Source organism: Pinus tabuliformis, chromosome J, assembly GCF_031772625.1.
Source record: "Pinus tabuliformis cultivar Carrire ecotype Pingquan chromosome J, CPIR1, whole genome shotgun sequence".
Lineage (NCBI taxonomy): Eukaryota > Viridiplantae > Streptophyta > Pinopsida > Pinales > Pinaceae > Pinus > Pinus tabuliformis.
This window is the reverse complement of record NC_142295.1, coordinates 802,057,941-802,074,074: the sequence shown is the minus strand read 5'-3', so window position 1 is coordinate 802,074,074 and position 16,134 is coordinate 802,057,941.

Here is a 16,134-nt window from a genome sequence, read left to right as displayed (position 1 = left end):
CTTCCTTCGCACAGATCGATAAGCCCTTAAGGCTTATCGATATAACTTCCTTTTATCAACCTCTAGACCTTCGCAAAGGTCTACGACTGTCTTTCACAGACCCTAAACAGGTAAATCCTCCACTTACACGCCTCTGTAATTATCCTTAATTCCATATTTACCCAGATCGGCTTAAGTGTTTGATAACTTTAACATGCAACAAGATATTCTTCACGTAAATAGTTATTATTACTTGCATTCATATGACAATATAAATCATGTAAAATCGCGCATCAATACAGAACCCATCATTCATCATAACATAATAATGCATTCATTCATAATAGAAGGAAATATATAAACACAGGAATTTATGGAGTAATCTCTTTATTAATACTTCAGTTCTTCTTACAGACTCAAGACTTCCCCACGCACTCAGTTGTAGGGGTCCGCGCACTCAGCTGTAGAATCTACTCTAGGCCTCTGCACACATAGCTGCAGAGCCTCTCTTCTAATCTTAGACTTCTTCTCTCTTCCTTCTTCTGACCCATTACATTCATCTTCATTGATATCTATCTATTATTATGCCTTAGACTCTCTAAGACTCTCCTTTTTATACAATCCCATGGTCCGCAGACCATGGGTAGATCTACTAAAGCCGACACAACTTACAAAAAGAAGGGTAAAACCCTTTACGACACTTTACTATCTATGTGCTCTATGACCACATCTTGCGAAGACTTTACACTTTTTACAATAAAACTTGGGCTTTTTTACCCAAAACTTGGGCTTTTGCCCCAAAATTTATCTTAGGGGACCTTGTCCCAACAGGTCCCCAACACAAATACCATGACTCACCCTGAGTCACTCTACTGATGTAGATATCTTACTGCAGAGACCTCCTAGTTCTACTTGTGCCATTGTTACCTCAGTCGCACTCTACATAGCTGCCTGTTTGATCTACTCCACCAGCTGCTCTGTTGTTAGTCGTGCATTGTCTTCCTTTATCTTCTGCTGCGTTCTCTGCAAGCTTGCCAACTTCTCCTCAATGGTGGCAGAGATAACATAGGCCTCATCCAGCCAAGGCCCCAATCTGGCCTTAAGGACCACCCCTTTCCTTTGCGCTACCTCCACCTGTTCGAATAATTGTTTGGCCTCATGAAGCTGGCCAATCGTTGTGATATAGCGATGGTGTGCACCGTCGCTCTTAGTTCATCATTCTGCTTCTGCAACTCATGGGCTTCCATGTTCAGCCTCTGTAGGTTAGGATCTTCCTAGAGCGTCATGATTACCTCCATGGACTACTCAAAGAGCGCGGTGCAATCTGCCACCACAACATCCACTATTGCTACTCCCTCCCTTACAAGGACTTCACGCTATTCTCTGACCTCTGGTGGAGTTGAAGGCTATGACTTCAACTCCAACTTTGTTATCTTGAGTTTCAGTTGAAACTGAACCTTAGCCACTTCTATTTTTTCATTGCGCACACCTGCAGCTAACTTCCTGATCTTTAGGTCCATTGGCACTTCCTCCAGGATATGCAGTTCAGGAACTGTTCTACATGCCTCGACCACTACGGTCACAGTTTGTTCATTTTGCACCTGAACCTTCTTCCATGCTTCCAGCGCTGCTACCTTCTTGATAAACATTTGTTCATTGTTAACCTTGTACTCGTTGATCATGCTCAGCGCGCGCTACTCTCGTGCCTTAATCTCTGCGATCACACTTGCTTGCAGTGTGTGAAGGAACTCACTGGGGAGTGCAGCCAAGTTATGGCCCACATTCTTCAAAGTGCTAACAATAGCCTTGTCAACATCTGCCTCCGCACTCAAATCTCCATCAGGCAGTGCAACTGCCTGGAGATCCATTGACCAAACCATCTTCGCTACTTGAGTGGTCCCCAGTGCCAAACTAGTTGATGTAGTGTTTCTCTATCTTGCACCTGTCTGGAGTCGAGTTGTTTAGATAGACAACTCGTGTAGACCCATCTGTATGGAGACCAATGCCTGCTTTTGTTGCTGCTCAAACTATTGCATCAGTTCTGCGGTTGTATCCCTCACCTTATCGCTAATATCATCCAAGTCACCCTCTGTCAAGGTAATTGGATCTAGTGACGACTTGGTGGCTTTCATATTTTTACACAGTCCTTCCTTTTCATGCTCCCTATACTGCTCCACCCAGAAGGAAATGATTTCTTGTTAATCTTCGCCACCCTCCTCTGACCGCTCTTCCTCCTCCATTTGGGGCGAAGGAGACTTTTGACTCCTTTCGGAGCCGCGCTCTTCATGCTCTGCCTGTTATTTTGCGGTGCACTCCATGTCTATGCAGGCCTTGTCCTCAACCTCTTTCTTCCTATTTTCAGCCAATAGTTGAACCTTTTGTCTCATCACATGCAACGTGCTAGTCTGCTATCCAGTGCTTGATGACCTCGGAAATAGTGTAATCCGTGGCCAGGTAGGGTAAATCTTACCATTTCTTCTTGGGGTCCTTGCACGCTCGGACGTAAATATGATGGAAGTCTGCTTTGAACTCCGTGTACCTCAAGAGTTGCTCAAACATGGTTGGTGACAACCATGACTTCTGATTGATGGCCATGCAAATACTCACCTCCATCAGCACCCAAAATAATTTTCTTTCTATTACTCGCGCAACATCTTTTGTGGCCCAAGGAGATGCAAACTTTGCCGCTTCCAGTAATTTCTTCTCCACAGGAGGAAACTGGCTATCATCCGGGAAATCTAATGTGACCAGCACTATTGAGAGCAACAACCACGAATAGTGAAAGGTCTTACTATCGTTCTGTGCCTCTCTACAGTTTGCAAGGAACTCGCTACACAAGTAGTGTGCTCAGTTGAACTGTACACCCTCCGCGCACTGAGCCACCAATGAAACCACTGGTGTTGGCACCTCATCCGGATGGCACTTTCTCATCATCTTGCCAGCCAAAATTTGCATGGAAATCTTGACCACGAGGTCAGTAATGCTGGTAATTGAATACTCGCATGACTTTTTAACAAGTTTAAACATGTCATTCATCTTCTCGGCGAGGTCACTCTCGCTCGTCTTTCCACCAAACACCTTTGCCATTATTTAGTCCAGAGTGCGGTAATAATTTTATCCGATGGATCAGCATCTCTATGATAGGAATTGTCTCATTTATCCACAAGCACCCATCATGCACTAGGCACAGTAGCTGCTTAATGACAATCAGGTTAATGTTTGACCAATGATAGTGCAGCAAGCATAACAGGTTTAGCAACTTGGACTTGTTGACTCCGCGAATCCATTCCACCAGCTCCAACGCAGTGACACCAGACTCCTTGTAGAAAACCCTCTACATGAAGGTGTTAGTAGCAAGGTGGGGGAAGTGATCGTGGTCCTCCAAATCCTAGTCCTTGAGCTTCAAGTGTGGGACCCGCGCCAAGCGCGGACCTTCAAAGGTGATATTCTCCAGCAACAGGGGTGTGTTGAGGGAGAATTGTCTGACATCTAGGTCCTTCAGGACCTTTACCTTGCCCTTCCGTGGGGGAATATACTCTGGTAGTTTAGAAATAGGGTCTACCCCCTTAATATCTATGTCTTTTATGCCCTCCTTCGCTTCTAGATCTACCACCTTCCCCTTCTCCTTCGCGCTCGGCACTTATTTCCTTTGGGCCTAGGTAGCTGCAAGTTTCCTCGGTGACTCGCACACTGGCATCATCATCTTTTTCTTATCCTTCTTCAACTTGGGGACCTCTCTCATCGGTGTAGGCTTTGGCCTAGGGGACCTCGGCACCGTAGGCATTGTTCCTGGAACCTCCATACTCACAACCTCAGGAGAAGCTCCCTTAGAGGAAACAATTTCTCCAGTGCTTGAATTTTTTGTGGGACTTGGTCCTAACATGATGTCACAGATAAACTTTCTGTATGACTTAGAATACTGAGCGAACACGGGGCTTGCAAGAAAATCCTCAAAGAACTCATGGTTCATGCGCAATAGACAATACAACTCAAAAATTTTCAGAATGCAAAGTGTTTCTTGTTGGACGGCCACCTGTAATTTATAGGTGAATTCGAATTCAAATTCGACTGCTCCCCCCATAATCTGTCCTTAAATGTGAGGTTGGGGGCAGATTTCCAAAGATTTCACTCTTAAATTCAACCTTATATGCCTTAAATGTCGCCCCCCGCTCCTTTCAACCATCTTCTAGTAGTCAAATCATGAACAGTGACGGTAACGGTCAATTTCTGGCTGCGTTGTGCAGTCTCCCCTTCTATAGTGCAACTCCCTTTGCACTTCTTCTAGTACTGTGACACCCTCTTGTTTCACCCAGGCCCCTCATCGCGTATCTCTACAACCCGGGTAGTGTAGTTTGTAGTACTGCACCTCCTTACAGCTGCCTGGAGCACTAAGACAGTGCTACCATCATGTAGTCATCGGGCCGGATCCCCGATGTATGGCTTCAATCGGCTTCCATTTACCTTTCCTAGAAATGTATCTCCATTCAATTTCACAAGATGAACTGCTCCACCATTGGTAATCTCTTTGATCACATATGGCCCCAGCCAATGCATCTAAAATTTTCATGGAAATTTATTAAACTTGTTGTCATATAATAAAACTAAATCGTTTACCTTGAAGGTGCACAGTTTGATGTGTTGATCATGCCATGTTTTTTTGTGTTCCTTCTTAACCTACTGATGGAATCTAGCCAAAAACATATCTTCCTCGAGCTCTGTCGGTTGCGCAAGCCTCTCTTCTAAGGCTCTACGGTCTACCATCCCTGTGAATACCACTATCCGTAGACTGTGCACGATATACTCCATAAGAATCACAGCATCTACACCATAGACCAATCTAAACAGTGTCTAAGCAGTAAGCTTCTTACAAGTAGTTCTATAAGCCCATAACACAACTGGTATACATCCCAATCATTCCTTTTCGCATTGCAAACCTTTGTCAGCACATTCTCCAATATCTTATTAAATGCCTCAACTGTCCCATTTCCCTGACGATGATATGGCATACTCTTCTGGTGATAAACCAGGAATTCCTCTGTCATTGTGCTGATTGTTTCATTGAGGAAGTGTGTACCGCGATCGCTCATTAAAATCTTCAGGCAACCAAGCTTGGTCAACACATACTCAAACAGAAATTTCGTTGACTCTTTCGAATCTTTATGCAATGTTGGCCACCATAACCCAGTGCGTAAAATCTTCTGCGTTGTTTCTTTTCCTGCATAATGGCCTACCGTAGCCCCTCCATCAGTGAACGAATATGCTTCCTATCCGCCAACATTATTTAGTACCTCATCTATGAATGGAGTTGGAAAAGGATAATGAACGCAAGCATCATTCAACTTCTTGAGATCTACGCAAATCCTTATCTCATCCTTCTACTTCTTTTCCTAAACTACCTTTGGACTCACCCAATCAGATTCCTCCACTAGTTCAATAATACCCGCTGCCAACATCTTGTGCAACTCTAGACGAACCTTTTCCTTGTACTTATGGTTAAGGTGATTTGGTCTCTGCTTAACAGGCTTCGCATCTAGTTTCAAAGTTATTTTCATCACTCCCAAATCGCCTATGATGCCTTTTAAGTCAGAAAACTTTGTAGGGAACAAATCCTAATATTCACAGAGCAACTGAGCGACCTGATCCACCGTAGCATCATCCCAGTAGTCCCCTATCTTCATAAACTTTGGCTCTACCTCCACCTCTGTTCCAATGTTCACCTATCTGGTTTTCAGCGGCGCGGTGGTATTAGGATTCTTTATCTACGGTCCCTCAACTTCGTAGTGACCTTCTACCTTTGGGATATTAATGTTTCTTGGATCCTCGTCTTCTTATTTAGCAGTCACATTGTAGCACTCCAACGCATGGTGCAGCTAGGTGGTCCAATCTAGTTGAATCAAATCCAAGGAATCCTACAGGATTTTGAAGATCGTTGCCTTGACCTCCTACAATGCTTCATCAATGCATTCGAATCCATCTTCAAAGTTGAATGTCATTAAGAATCCCTATCTCAAAATATCCCACTAGTCAGTGTTGTGGCAGAGCTCTGTTTTAAGGTACCAATTCATTGGTATTGTATCCAATGTATGACAGAACAAATGCACCCACTCCGGTTGTGGCTTTGCTCCATAAGCGTCAGTCCATTTTGCTAAGTGATCGCACAGGTCACTCTGCCCATCACATTTCTTTGTCAGTCGCACTTTTGGGTGACCAAACTGCACCATCATCATTCTTCTGTATTCACGCCATCCATCAAAATTGTCTTTCTGCATACCCCACCATCTTACGGGCATAGCACGCAGCACCAAACCTAGTGCTTGGAAGTGATGCTTCTCAATCACTTCCCTTTCAAATGCATCCAAAAATTTATCTACGTTAGTTATACCATCATAATAAGGCAAAATCCTTACCTCCAACGAGACACAACGCAGCAATTTAGTCATCATGTTATAGCACAATGAAGATACTTCATGCAACCTATTCTACGAGTGTTCCAACTCCTCATTTGAATCTGATCTACAGGAACTTTCACGGTCCCATGCAATGAGTCCATCTACTGTCGGATTCACCCAATCTTGGTCTCACGCTGTTATTTTGTAGATCTAATCCAAACCATCGTCACTTTCATAATCGCAGACCGGTTCAGTATAACATGGTCCTTCTACAGGGTCCAAAGGTACTACTATGCAGAGCAATTTCCTCTCAAATGACATTGTTTGCTTCTTCAAATTGATCACCCAATTCATGTCAATAGCCCAGTTGATCCCAAGGAGCGTGTGGTAGGGATTGTTTTCATCGAAAATCTCTATTACTTCTAAATTGGCCAATATGCTCATGCCTTCAAGATCGACTGTCACTCCCTGCAATATTCCCATGGGGATAATCTTCTGCTGATTTTCCATCCTTAATTGAATCGGAGACCACTACAGCGTAGGTCTCCCCATTCTCTCCCATGTTTGTTTAGGAAAAGAATTCGCATCTGACCCAAGACACAGAATAACTTGGTCCATTTCATATTCGCCTATTTGCGCAGTGAGCCTCATCTCACGCCCTTGTTCTTGCCTTATTCTTACCAATTTTCCTGACTATGCATGGTCCCTCATGAGCATTTTCCTTACTGGCACATTTATTTATCAATTCCTGTAATCCTTTCACGGCCTTGGTGTCACGTACCAGCTTCATACAGGTCTCCAGGAATGTAGTAAGCATGGATGGGTCATTTCTTCAGACTGCTTATCCTAACTTCCTGAGGTAGAAGCCTAAGCTAAGCTTTTATTCTCTTCCATGAAGGCTTCTTTCGCATGCTCCAAATCAAACCCAACTTCTTTTTATGGAGCCTTGTGGACCCATTCACTCTCTTCAGGTTGCTTTCCCTTATCCTTGTCAGCTGTCATTCCACTTCGTAGAACGATATTCAAATTAGGATCCTCTTCGTCAGGTTCAACCCTCATCATCTACAGGTTTTGGTTAGGCTGCTAAGGCTGTGTCCCCTTTTCACACATCTTAGCTATTAATACAGGGCAGTCTTCTGTTGCGTAGTCAAAATGAGTACAGTATTAGCATGATAGTTGCGTCAGGTTCATACACTCCCATGCGTAGTCTCCTGACACTCCACAATTATAGAAAATAACTTTTCCCTGGCCTCTTGCATGTCCTCCTCCACCTCTGCCTTGTTCGCGACCCTGATATCCACCGTGCGCTCCCCAGCACCTTGATCCAGAGGCCGATTCTCTGTCTACATTTGATACGCAGGAATTCTTTCCATCATCAACTCATATCTATGTCAGTTACACTCATCGTGATCCATTGATTTGCAGAAGTTGCAGAAAAGCTATTACGATGTCTGCACAAATTTTTGTAGTAAGTGGCAATTGTATGTCACATGTTTTCTAGCTACCTGATAGATAGCATACCACAACGTGGGCCCTCTACTTGGCCCTTCTTGGGCTTCCAGACTCAGAGGCATCGGCCCTCCTCCTACCACATAATTCGCGAAGACAGGGCAGTGATCTTTATCATGCCCCTAACTCTTACATTTCAGACACCAAACTTCTTCGCGCACCTCTGGCCGAGCCGCTCTATTGTTCTTGAAACTTTGGAACTCTAGGAAAATATTATGCAACTCCACATCAATCTACTAAACTCCCAAAGCAACGTCCTAAATTGACATTTAATGCAGTCTCATCGCAATTTCTAGGGCTTCTGCCTGGGTCCCAATCTTTTGGTATGATAAGTAAACCCTTAGGTGAGGCAAGAGTGAAGCTACAAACCATTCACGGTGTTTTCCATCCGTAAGATTCATGTTAGCTTCGCAAATCTTGCATTTCAGTCTCTAATCCAGCTCCCAGGGTGTTTCGCTAGGCTTCATCATGATTTCCTTGAATCCAACGATTGATTGCACTTTAGACTTGGGCCTATTGAATTCCTTATTCAGGACAGTCTGAATGTTTGCCAATGCAGCCACTGGGTTATCAGTGCAGTACTTAATGTACCATGCTAGCACGTGATTCTGTAAAGCAATAACCAACATTTCTTTCTTCATCTGATCATCTGTAATATTATGGGTTGTCCACACAGCCTTCGCAATGAACCAAAACTAGTTCGGGTCCTCATTTCCCAAGCCCTTGAAAATGGGAAACTTCACTGCATTCGCCATATTGAACAACAGCGGGGGTGGAGGTGGTGTGGGCCAAGGTGTATGTTGTGGAGGTGAAGATGGAGGTGGTGTGGGCAGATGAGGTATTCGCGGGAACCCTTGCCTTATTAACTGGACAACGCTCTACGGTGAAGCCTGTGCTACTCCTTCATCGTCACTCAGAGGGGGCTCAATCAGCAGGCCATATTCAGGGCATGTTCTCCCTCTATCCCTGAATAACTTTCCACTTCGCATAGCTCCAAACATTAAGGTAATTTCATAACCCACTTTTCACACTACAACATTTTAATCCAGATATTCAAAGATCTCAAATACTTACATCGCGGTCCCTTGAAGAAGCATCGTTCTACTTTGTTGTAACTGACCGAGGTATGGACCGTGAATTTTGTCACAAATCCTCCTATGACACAATCAAGCCAGTGATCAACAACGCGCATGATCTTATCTTCAGAGGCTTCCAATCTCTGCACTAACTCTGGGGTCCACACTATTAGACCATCAAGCCTCCACCTTCCCTGGTCATCTTCCAATTTAGTGATCCACTCGTATAGCTCAATCGAGAACGTGTATCTCTGTGTATAGATACCTGTCTAACCATTGTTCTTTCATCAATCATGGATTTTTGTTTTCTTGTGCCACGAATTCGTGGATCTTTCTATCCAACCACTCCTCAACTTCTTTCATTGTTGGATTCCAGTGATGCGACATCACACATCTCTTTATGTAGATCCCGGTCCCGGAAATTGAACCATTTCTAGCATAGTGGGTCCTAACCCAAGTTTAGAATTAAGTTTTCCAAACAAATCCCTACACTACTGGCCCTTTCAGCATCAACCCGCGAAGCGCAGACTGAAGTCTCACCTAATGCAGTATGGGGGGATGCTAGAACCAAGTTTCCGCACCCAGAGATGAGCGTGATGTCATTTTATGCCCTAAACCTACCTTCACGTAGATCAATAATCCCTTAAGGCTTATCGATATAACTTCCTTTTATCAACTTCTAGACCTTTGCAAATGTCTACGGCTATCTTTCGCAAACCATAAACAGGTAAATCCTCCACTTATGCGCCTATGTAATTACCCTTAATTTCATATTTACCCAGACTGGCTCAAGTGTTTGATAACTTTAACATGGAACATGATATTCTTCATGTAAACAATTATTATTACATGTGTTCATACGACAATATAAATCATGTAAAATCGTGCATCAATACAGTATTAATTCATAAACCCATCATTCATCATAACATAATAACACATTCATTCATAACAAAAGGAAATAGATAAACACAGGAATTTCTAGAATAATCTCTTTATTAATATTTCAATTCTTCTTACAGACTCAAGACTTCCCTGCACACTCAGTTGCAGGGGTCCGTGCACTCAATTGTGGACTCTACTCTAGGCCTCTGTACACACAGCTGCAGAGCCTCTCTTCTACTCTAAGACTTCTTCGCTCTTCCTTCTACTGACCCATTACATTCGTCTTCATTGATATCTATCTATTATTATATCTTAGACTCTCTAAGACTCTCCTTTTTATACAATCCCATGGTCCGCAGACCATGGGTAGATCTACTAAAGACGACACAACTTACATAAAAGAAGGGTAAAACTCTTTGTGACACTTTACTATCTATGCATTCCACGACCACATCTTGGGGTGACTTTACACTTTTTACAATAAAACTTGGGCTTTTGCCCCAAAATTGATCCTAGGGGACCCTGTCCCAACAGTGGCTAGTGACCATCATAATGTGTGTTAGATTGTAGATATGTGGATATTAATGATCCTTTATTGTTCCATTCTAACTATACTATGTGAATTGTACTCTGTTGAAAAGAAATGATGTGAGTATAATGTGACACTTAATTTCCTCCTACTTCAACTAAGTGATTTATCATTTGTTCCTAAAGGGAGGCAAAAAATGGTTCTTCAATATGTTTCTAAATCCCACATATCACTATGAGTGTAAGGGGAAGAGCATACTCTAAAATAAATTTTACCACTTCAATTCTTAATCCTACAATTTATCAGCAGGAAATAAACACCATCTACATTGAAAAATAAAAAAAAAATCTCCTACTATAGTGCTTAATTGAAGTGAAAAAACAACCTAACTATCCTACCAAAATATGCAAGAGTGGGGGAATATTATTAATGGCTACCACCCTACTCAAGAAAAAGGAGAAAATTACAATTAAATTTATCTCTGCAAATCCATGTGCATAAATGGCTGACAATTGTGGGGTTAAACAATCTTGTAATACTACTTTATAGAAAACCACATGTATTATTTTCCGACAATCATGTGGATCATATCCAAATTGAAATGGAGATGAATTCCATCAATCCAAGGCCTAAATGAAGCCACAATAGGATGAAAATAAAAATAACAATGGTTAACAAATAAAACTAAGAGGGAGAAACAACATGCACACAACATATAGTAGATAAAGAAGCTTTTGGAGTCATCATTCTGCTATTAATATTTTGGAGAAAAGGTGTTACAAAATGCACTACTACATAAGCTATTGTTTCCTACATAGACCAACAAAAAGTTGATTAGTACACAAGAAAAACAAAATAACAAGCATAGTAATGAAATCTAGCATGAGTTCAAATTGCAATGCAAAGACAAAAATATGAAAAGAAAAGAGTTTTGGAAACAAGAGATCTCTTTATTGTTGTAGAAGGTGTATAAATTCCTTGTAGATTCAAACTACTAATTGTAATTTACTAAAACAATAGAATTGAATCCACTCTACTATTATAGCACCATTTAACATTGTTGGTAGATCTGATGCTCTAATTCTTTCCTAGGGCAACCCTTCCTTCTAGACTTGGTCCAAAATCTAAAAAATAGTGTTTTATTCCCTACACGCTACTTTGCCCTGTGATAAAAGCATGTACATGCGGGTCAGCATATATCCAACCCACGTACATATGTTAAAAAACTTTAAAAAAATAAATTTACTTAATTTTGGGCAGAGTTCATTGGTTTTACCTATTACTCACTTCCTATTGCCTGTGGCCCAACTGTTTCCCAACTGGAAAAAAAAAACTAATTTGGAGAGGTATAAATAAACCTCCATGGGAAGGTCTTAAGGGAGAAAGGATGAGATATTGATACTATAGTGAGATTATCCCCAATCAAGTCTGAAGAATCCTTGTGCCTCCTGCACTCCCTAAAGATTTAGGAAACCTTTGTTTCCTTTATTATAGATATCCCCGTCTTGCTTGAGATATCATTGTATTGGTGATGGAGGAAGATTGCTAAAGGTTGGCAAAGGACGGTTCCGGAGGACGGTTCCACTTGGAGCCGGAGAAGGACTCAGGTCATATTTCTCCACCTTATTTATAGGTTACTTCAATAAAAGGAATGTTGTTCTGCTTCCGATATGAAATGTGTTTATGCATCAAAATTATGTTGTAATTCATTTATGAATCTTATATTGATGTATAATTAGTCATTCATTTATATGATTTAAAGTTAACATCATGTATATGCTTTATGTTTCTACTGTCGTGTATGTTCCATTTGAATAATTTTAAGGTTTCAAGAACATTGGGAGAAGTTGAGGGTTTGCACCCTGCGGGATTTACCCAAACGAAGGACATACGGGTAAGGACACTCCTACACGATTTAGTAGATCTTCTACCTGTGGGTTTATGTTGTTGTATGGTCATCTGCTGTCTAGATAATTCATTTTTCTTGCAAGCTATATTTTTCAAAAATATCCTTCTCACTGCAAATATTTGGCCTAAGATTACTTCTTAAGCAAGTTTGTAGTTTGTATCTTGGGTTCAAGGCTTTGTTCTGAAGTTCTTGGTTGCTCTGGTCTTCCAGAATAGAAAATTGTTTTCAATTTCGTCTCTAACCCGGATTTCAAATCCGTTGCTTTGATTTCCCTTGTTTGGTGGCCTTGTTGCTTTTCTTGCTTTTTAAGAGTCTTTTTGACAAGTTTGAAAGTATTTCTTTCTTGACCTTTTTTCAGTTTGTCGAAATCTTTTGCTGCTACGTGGGTTGGTTTGTACAAGTTCATAGTCTTTCTTGTTCAAGTTTTATTCATTTTCGAGTTTATAACTTGTGAGATTGAAAGAATCCTTGTGCCTATTTATTGATCTTCTAAGTTTTAGTAGTACTTTTGTGACCTCGAAAAGTTGTTTTGTTCCCTTTAAAAGAAAAATCTCAAAAAAAACTTTTTTTATTTATTTTGTTTTTCCAAGTTTTTGGTTTTTGGTTTCTTTTGTTTTAGTGTTGAAAAGTGAATTGAGATCTTTTGTGATTTGTTCCACTTGCTTTGAAAAGAGACTTGCCTTCAAAAATTTTCCCTCTTCATTTTAATTTGGCTTATTGTCTCTATAAAGAGTTTCATTTGCTTATGAGTGTTGTTTAGGATCTTGCATCATCATTGTAATTTGCATTAGGTTAGTTTGCATTTTAAGGCATTCTTAGTTTTTTTAGTTTTTGGGTGTGTGTGGATTGTTTCAGAAAAGAAAAGAAAAATATTTTGCTTATATATAAGTTTTCATAGAACCCAAGTAGAGATCACTCTTCATCGAAGAAAATGACTGCATTCATATAGTTAGTTTTCTATTGATTTCTTTTGTGTTAATAGAACATTATCAGTTTCAATCTTGTAATTGCCCCCTGACTTAAAGAATAGCTATATTAAATCAAGCAATTAATAAAATGAACTAGAACTTTTATTGTTGTCATTAAACAAACACCAACAAGTTTAGGTTCATTAGGGCCTTGGATTAGGTGAGTGGAGAGTTAACTCTCCAAGGCCGCTCAAATTACAAAACGTAGAAGTTGAATAAAGAGCGAAACCCAATATCGTTAGAAAGACTGGGAAAGCTCTGTGACTGGGAGTTAAGCACGAGGGAGAGTGAAGACAAGGAAGAGAGATACCCCCTCTCCAACTTGTTGGATCCCGCCTCATGACTGTTCCACCCAGCTTTTGATATGAGTTGGTATCCATAATTGCCTTTCCTAGGGATCGCATAGGTGGCTGCAGAGGGGAATCCCATGGCACCTGAGGCTGATGTTGCATCATGTTTAGCAGTACTTTTGGAGGGTACCCTTGCGAAGCTTGGGTGCTTGCACTGGCAAAGGCTATTGTCTGGAGGTTAGCGTAACTGCCTCTGATACCTTCGCTAGTAGGCCTGGGGCGTAATTACCCCAATCTATTTTCGGAAGGCCCTTGATTTTGGCTTTCTTGTATTTTGGTGTCCGGTCCTAATCACCTAGAGTGGAAATACTTGAAAGTTGTTTGATTGCTTGTATCTTTAGGGACTTTTAGAGAGTGCTCTTTGCTCCTAGTTGGCCTAGCTTTACAATTTTTTTCGAGTCTTTAAGTAGATTTCTTAAAAATAATTCAAAGTGGCTGATCAACCAGCTCATCAGTCTAGGAGACTTCGTGGGCTATCACCTACGAGTCCTAAGCCTTCTCCTTGAAGGCATAGGAGCAATACTACCAGTGGTTTTCAACCAGTGGCAGTAGGCACATTGAAGATTGATCCTCCGGTTGGAGTCATTGATTCACAAGATAGACTTGGTACAAGTAGAGAGTTAGAGAGGAACACTCCAGTTCTTTCTCGAGTCCTCTTTTAGTTGAAAGATAACATCAAGGTCGAAGAGCTTTTAGAGTCTATTGTGGCTCCTAATTCTCCTCTTCCTCCTAATCATCCAGACGTTTTATTATACGTTAGAACTCCGACCAACAGGCCTTCAAGCCCAGGTTTACATCAATCTATTCCTTCAATGACCATTGTTGGAAGCATGGCATCCATGACAAGTGCTACGAGTATGCAGACTCCTATATCTGTAAAAGGAGGAGAGAAATTTCTATACCTTTTGTTACTCCTAGCACTGCTATATTTGGTTCTACTTCCATTCCATCATCGAGTGGAAGTTCTCAAGTTGTTTCCTCTGAAATTGATTTTTTACCTTTTGGAACATCGATTAGCATGATTCCTTCAATTCCATTGAGTATTCCATCAGATGCCTCCACATCCATGGCGAGTGGATCAACTTCTTTTCAGGGCTTCCCATTTACGGGTGGTCATATACCACATTCCAACCCAACTATGGGATCCATGCCTTTTTCCTTTTCAGGTCAAGGTTATAATCCATTTCAAAGGTTGATAAACCCTACAAATAGTGGGTTAGGAGCTGGGAATCAATCTTATTTCAGCCAACGAGGGAATATTCTGTATTCTTCTGGAAATTCATTTCAAAACTTTTCTCCCTACGCTAACGCATGGAATCCTTATTAGGGGCTTTCTGCTCCTTTTAACACTTCTTTATGGGGTAACTTTACTAGTTACAGAGGATTTTCGGTAGGAGTTGGTCAAACGTTGAATTTTTCTAGATCACAAGGGGCTCCTTATGTTTTAGTTGGGTCTATGAATTACTTTGGGCAACCTGGTGGCTTCACAAATCCAGGTCATTCTTCTTAGAATGTTGGGAGTTCCACCCACACCAGGTGGAATCCTCAAGGTCTGTTAGGACTCCCTTTTCTGGAAACATTAAACTTTCTAGATCTCAATAAATTGACTAATTATCCGATTAGGTAAAACCTGGTTTGGCCTCCGGTCCCAACCAAACTTCCCTCCGATATCCCAAAATTTAAGGGGAAGACAGGTGAAGATCCGGGTGACCATGTAACCACCTTCCACTTATGGTGTTCGTCCAACTCCCTGATAGATGATTCAATCAGGTTGAGATTATTTCAACGTACCCTAACTGGAAATGTGGCTAAGTGGTACATAAAGCTACTAGGGGGCACCTTCACTTCTTTTGGCGATTCGGCTACTATCTTTTTGAACCATTTTCAATTGCCTGTCCGATATGATGTCGGAACTGAGCTTCTGGCTAATTTCCAACATGATCAAGCGACTCACATTTCCGATCATATTAAGGAATGGAGGATAAGGAAGAGGCTCGTCAAATCCAATATCCCATAAGAATTCCTTCTCGAATGGTTTCTTAAATCATTACAACCTGAGATATCTAAGGACATGTCCCTCTCTGGTGTTTTCACTGAAGACCAGATTATTTTCAGGGGCCAGTAGTTAGAACTGATATATTCTCAGTCTTGGGTTCTTCAAAAAATTATAACTGACGCTCCTAGATCCAAGGTCAATATAGCCGAACTAAAACCAGGTCCCCATGCGGATGAGCTAGTCATATCAATTGATGTAAACACGATTAACCTGCTAAATCAACTGCAGCAGATGTCTTTACAAACTACTTCCTCTATGCAGGCATCACCATCCACATCTACACCTTCTCAACCTATGTCTATAAATGTCGTCTAAACTTCTAACGCCAAAGGAAATCAACAATCCGATGGAAATAAGAAAGGACGAGGTATGAAGAAGAACCAGGATGGGAAGGACAATGTAAACAAACCCAGCGATGATGTCGGAGAGGGTAAGAAAGAGTCCAAGAAAAAGGTAAAATTTCCATGCAATTTATGCAATGGGG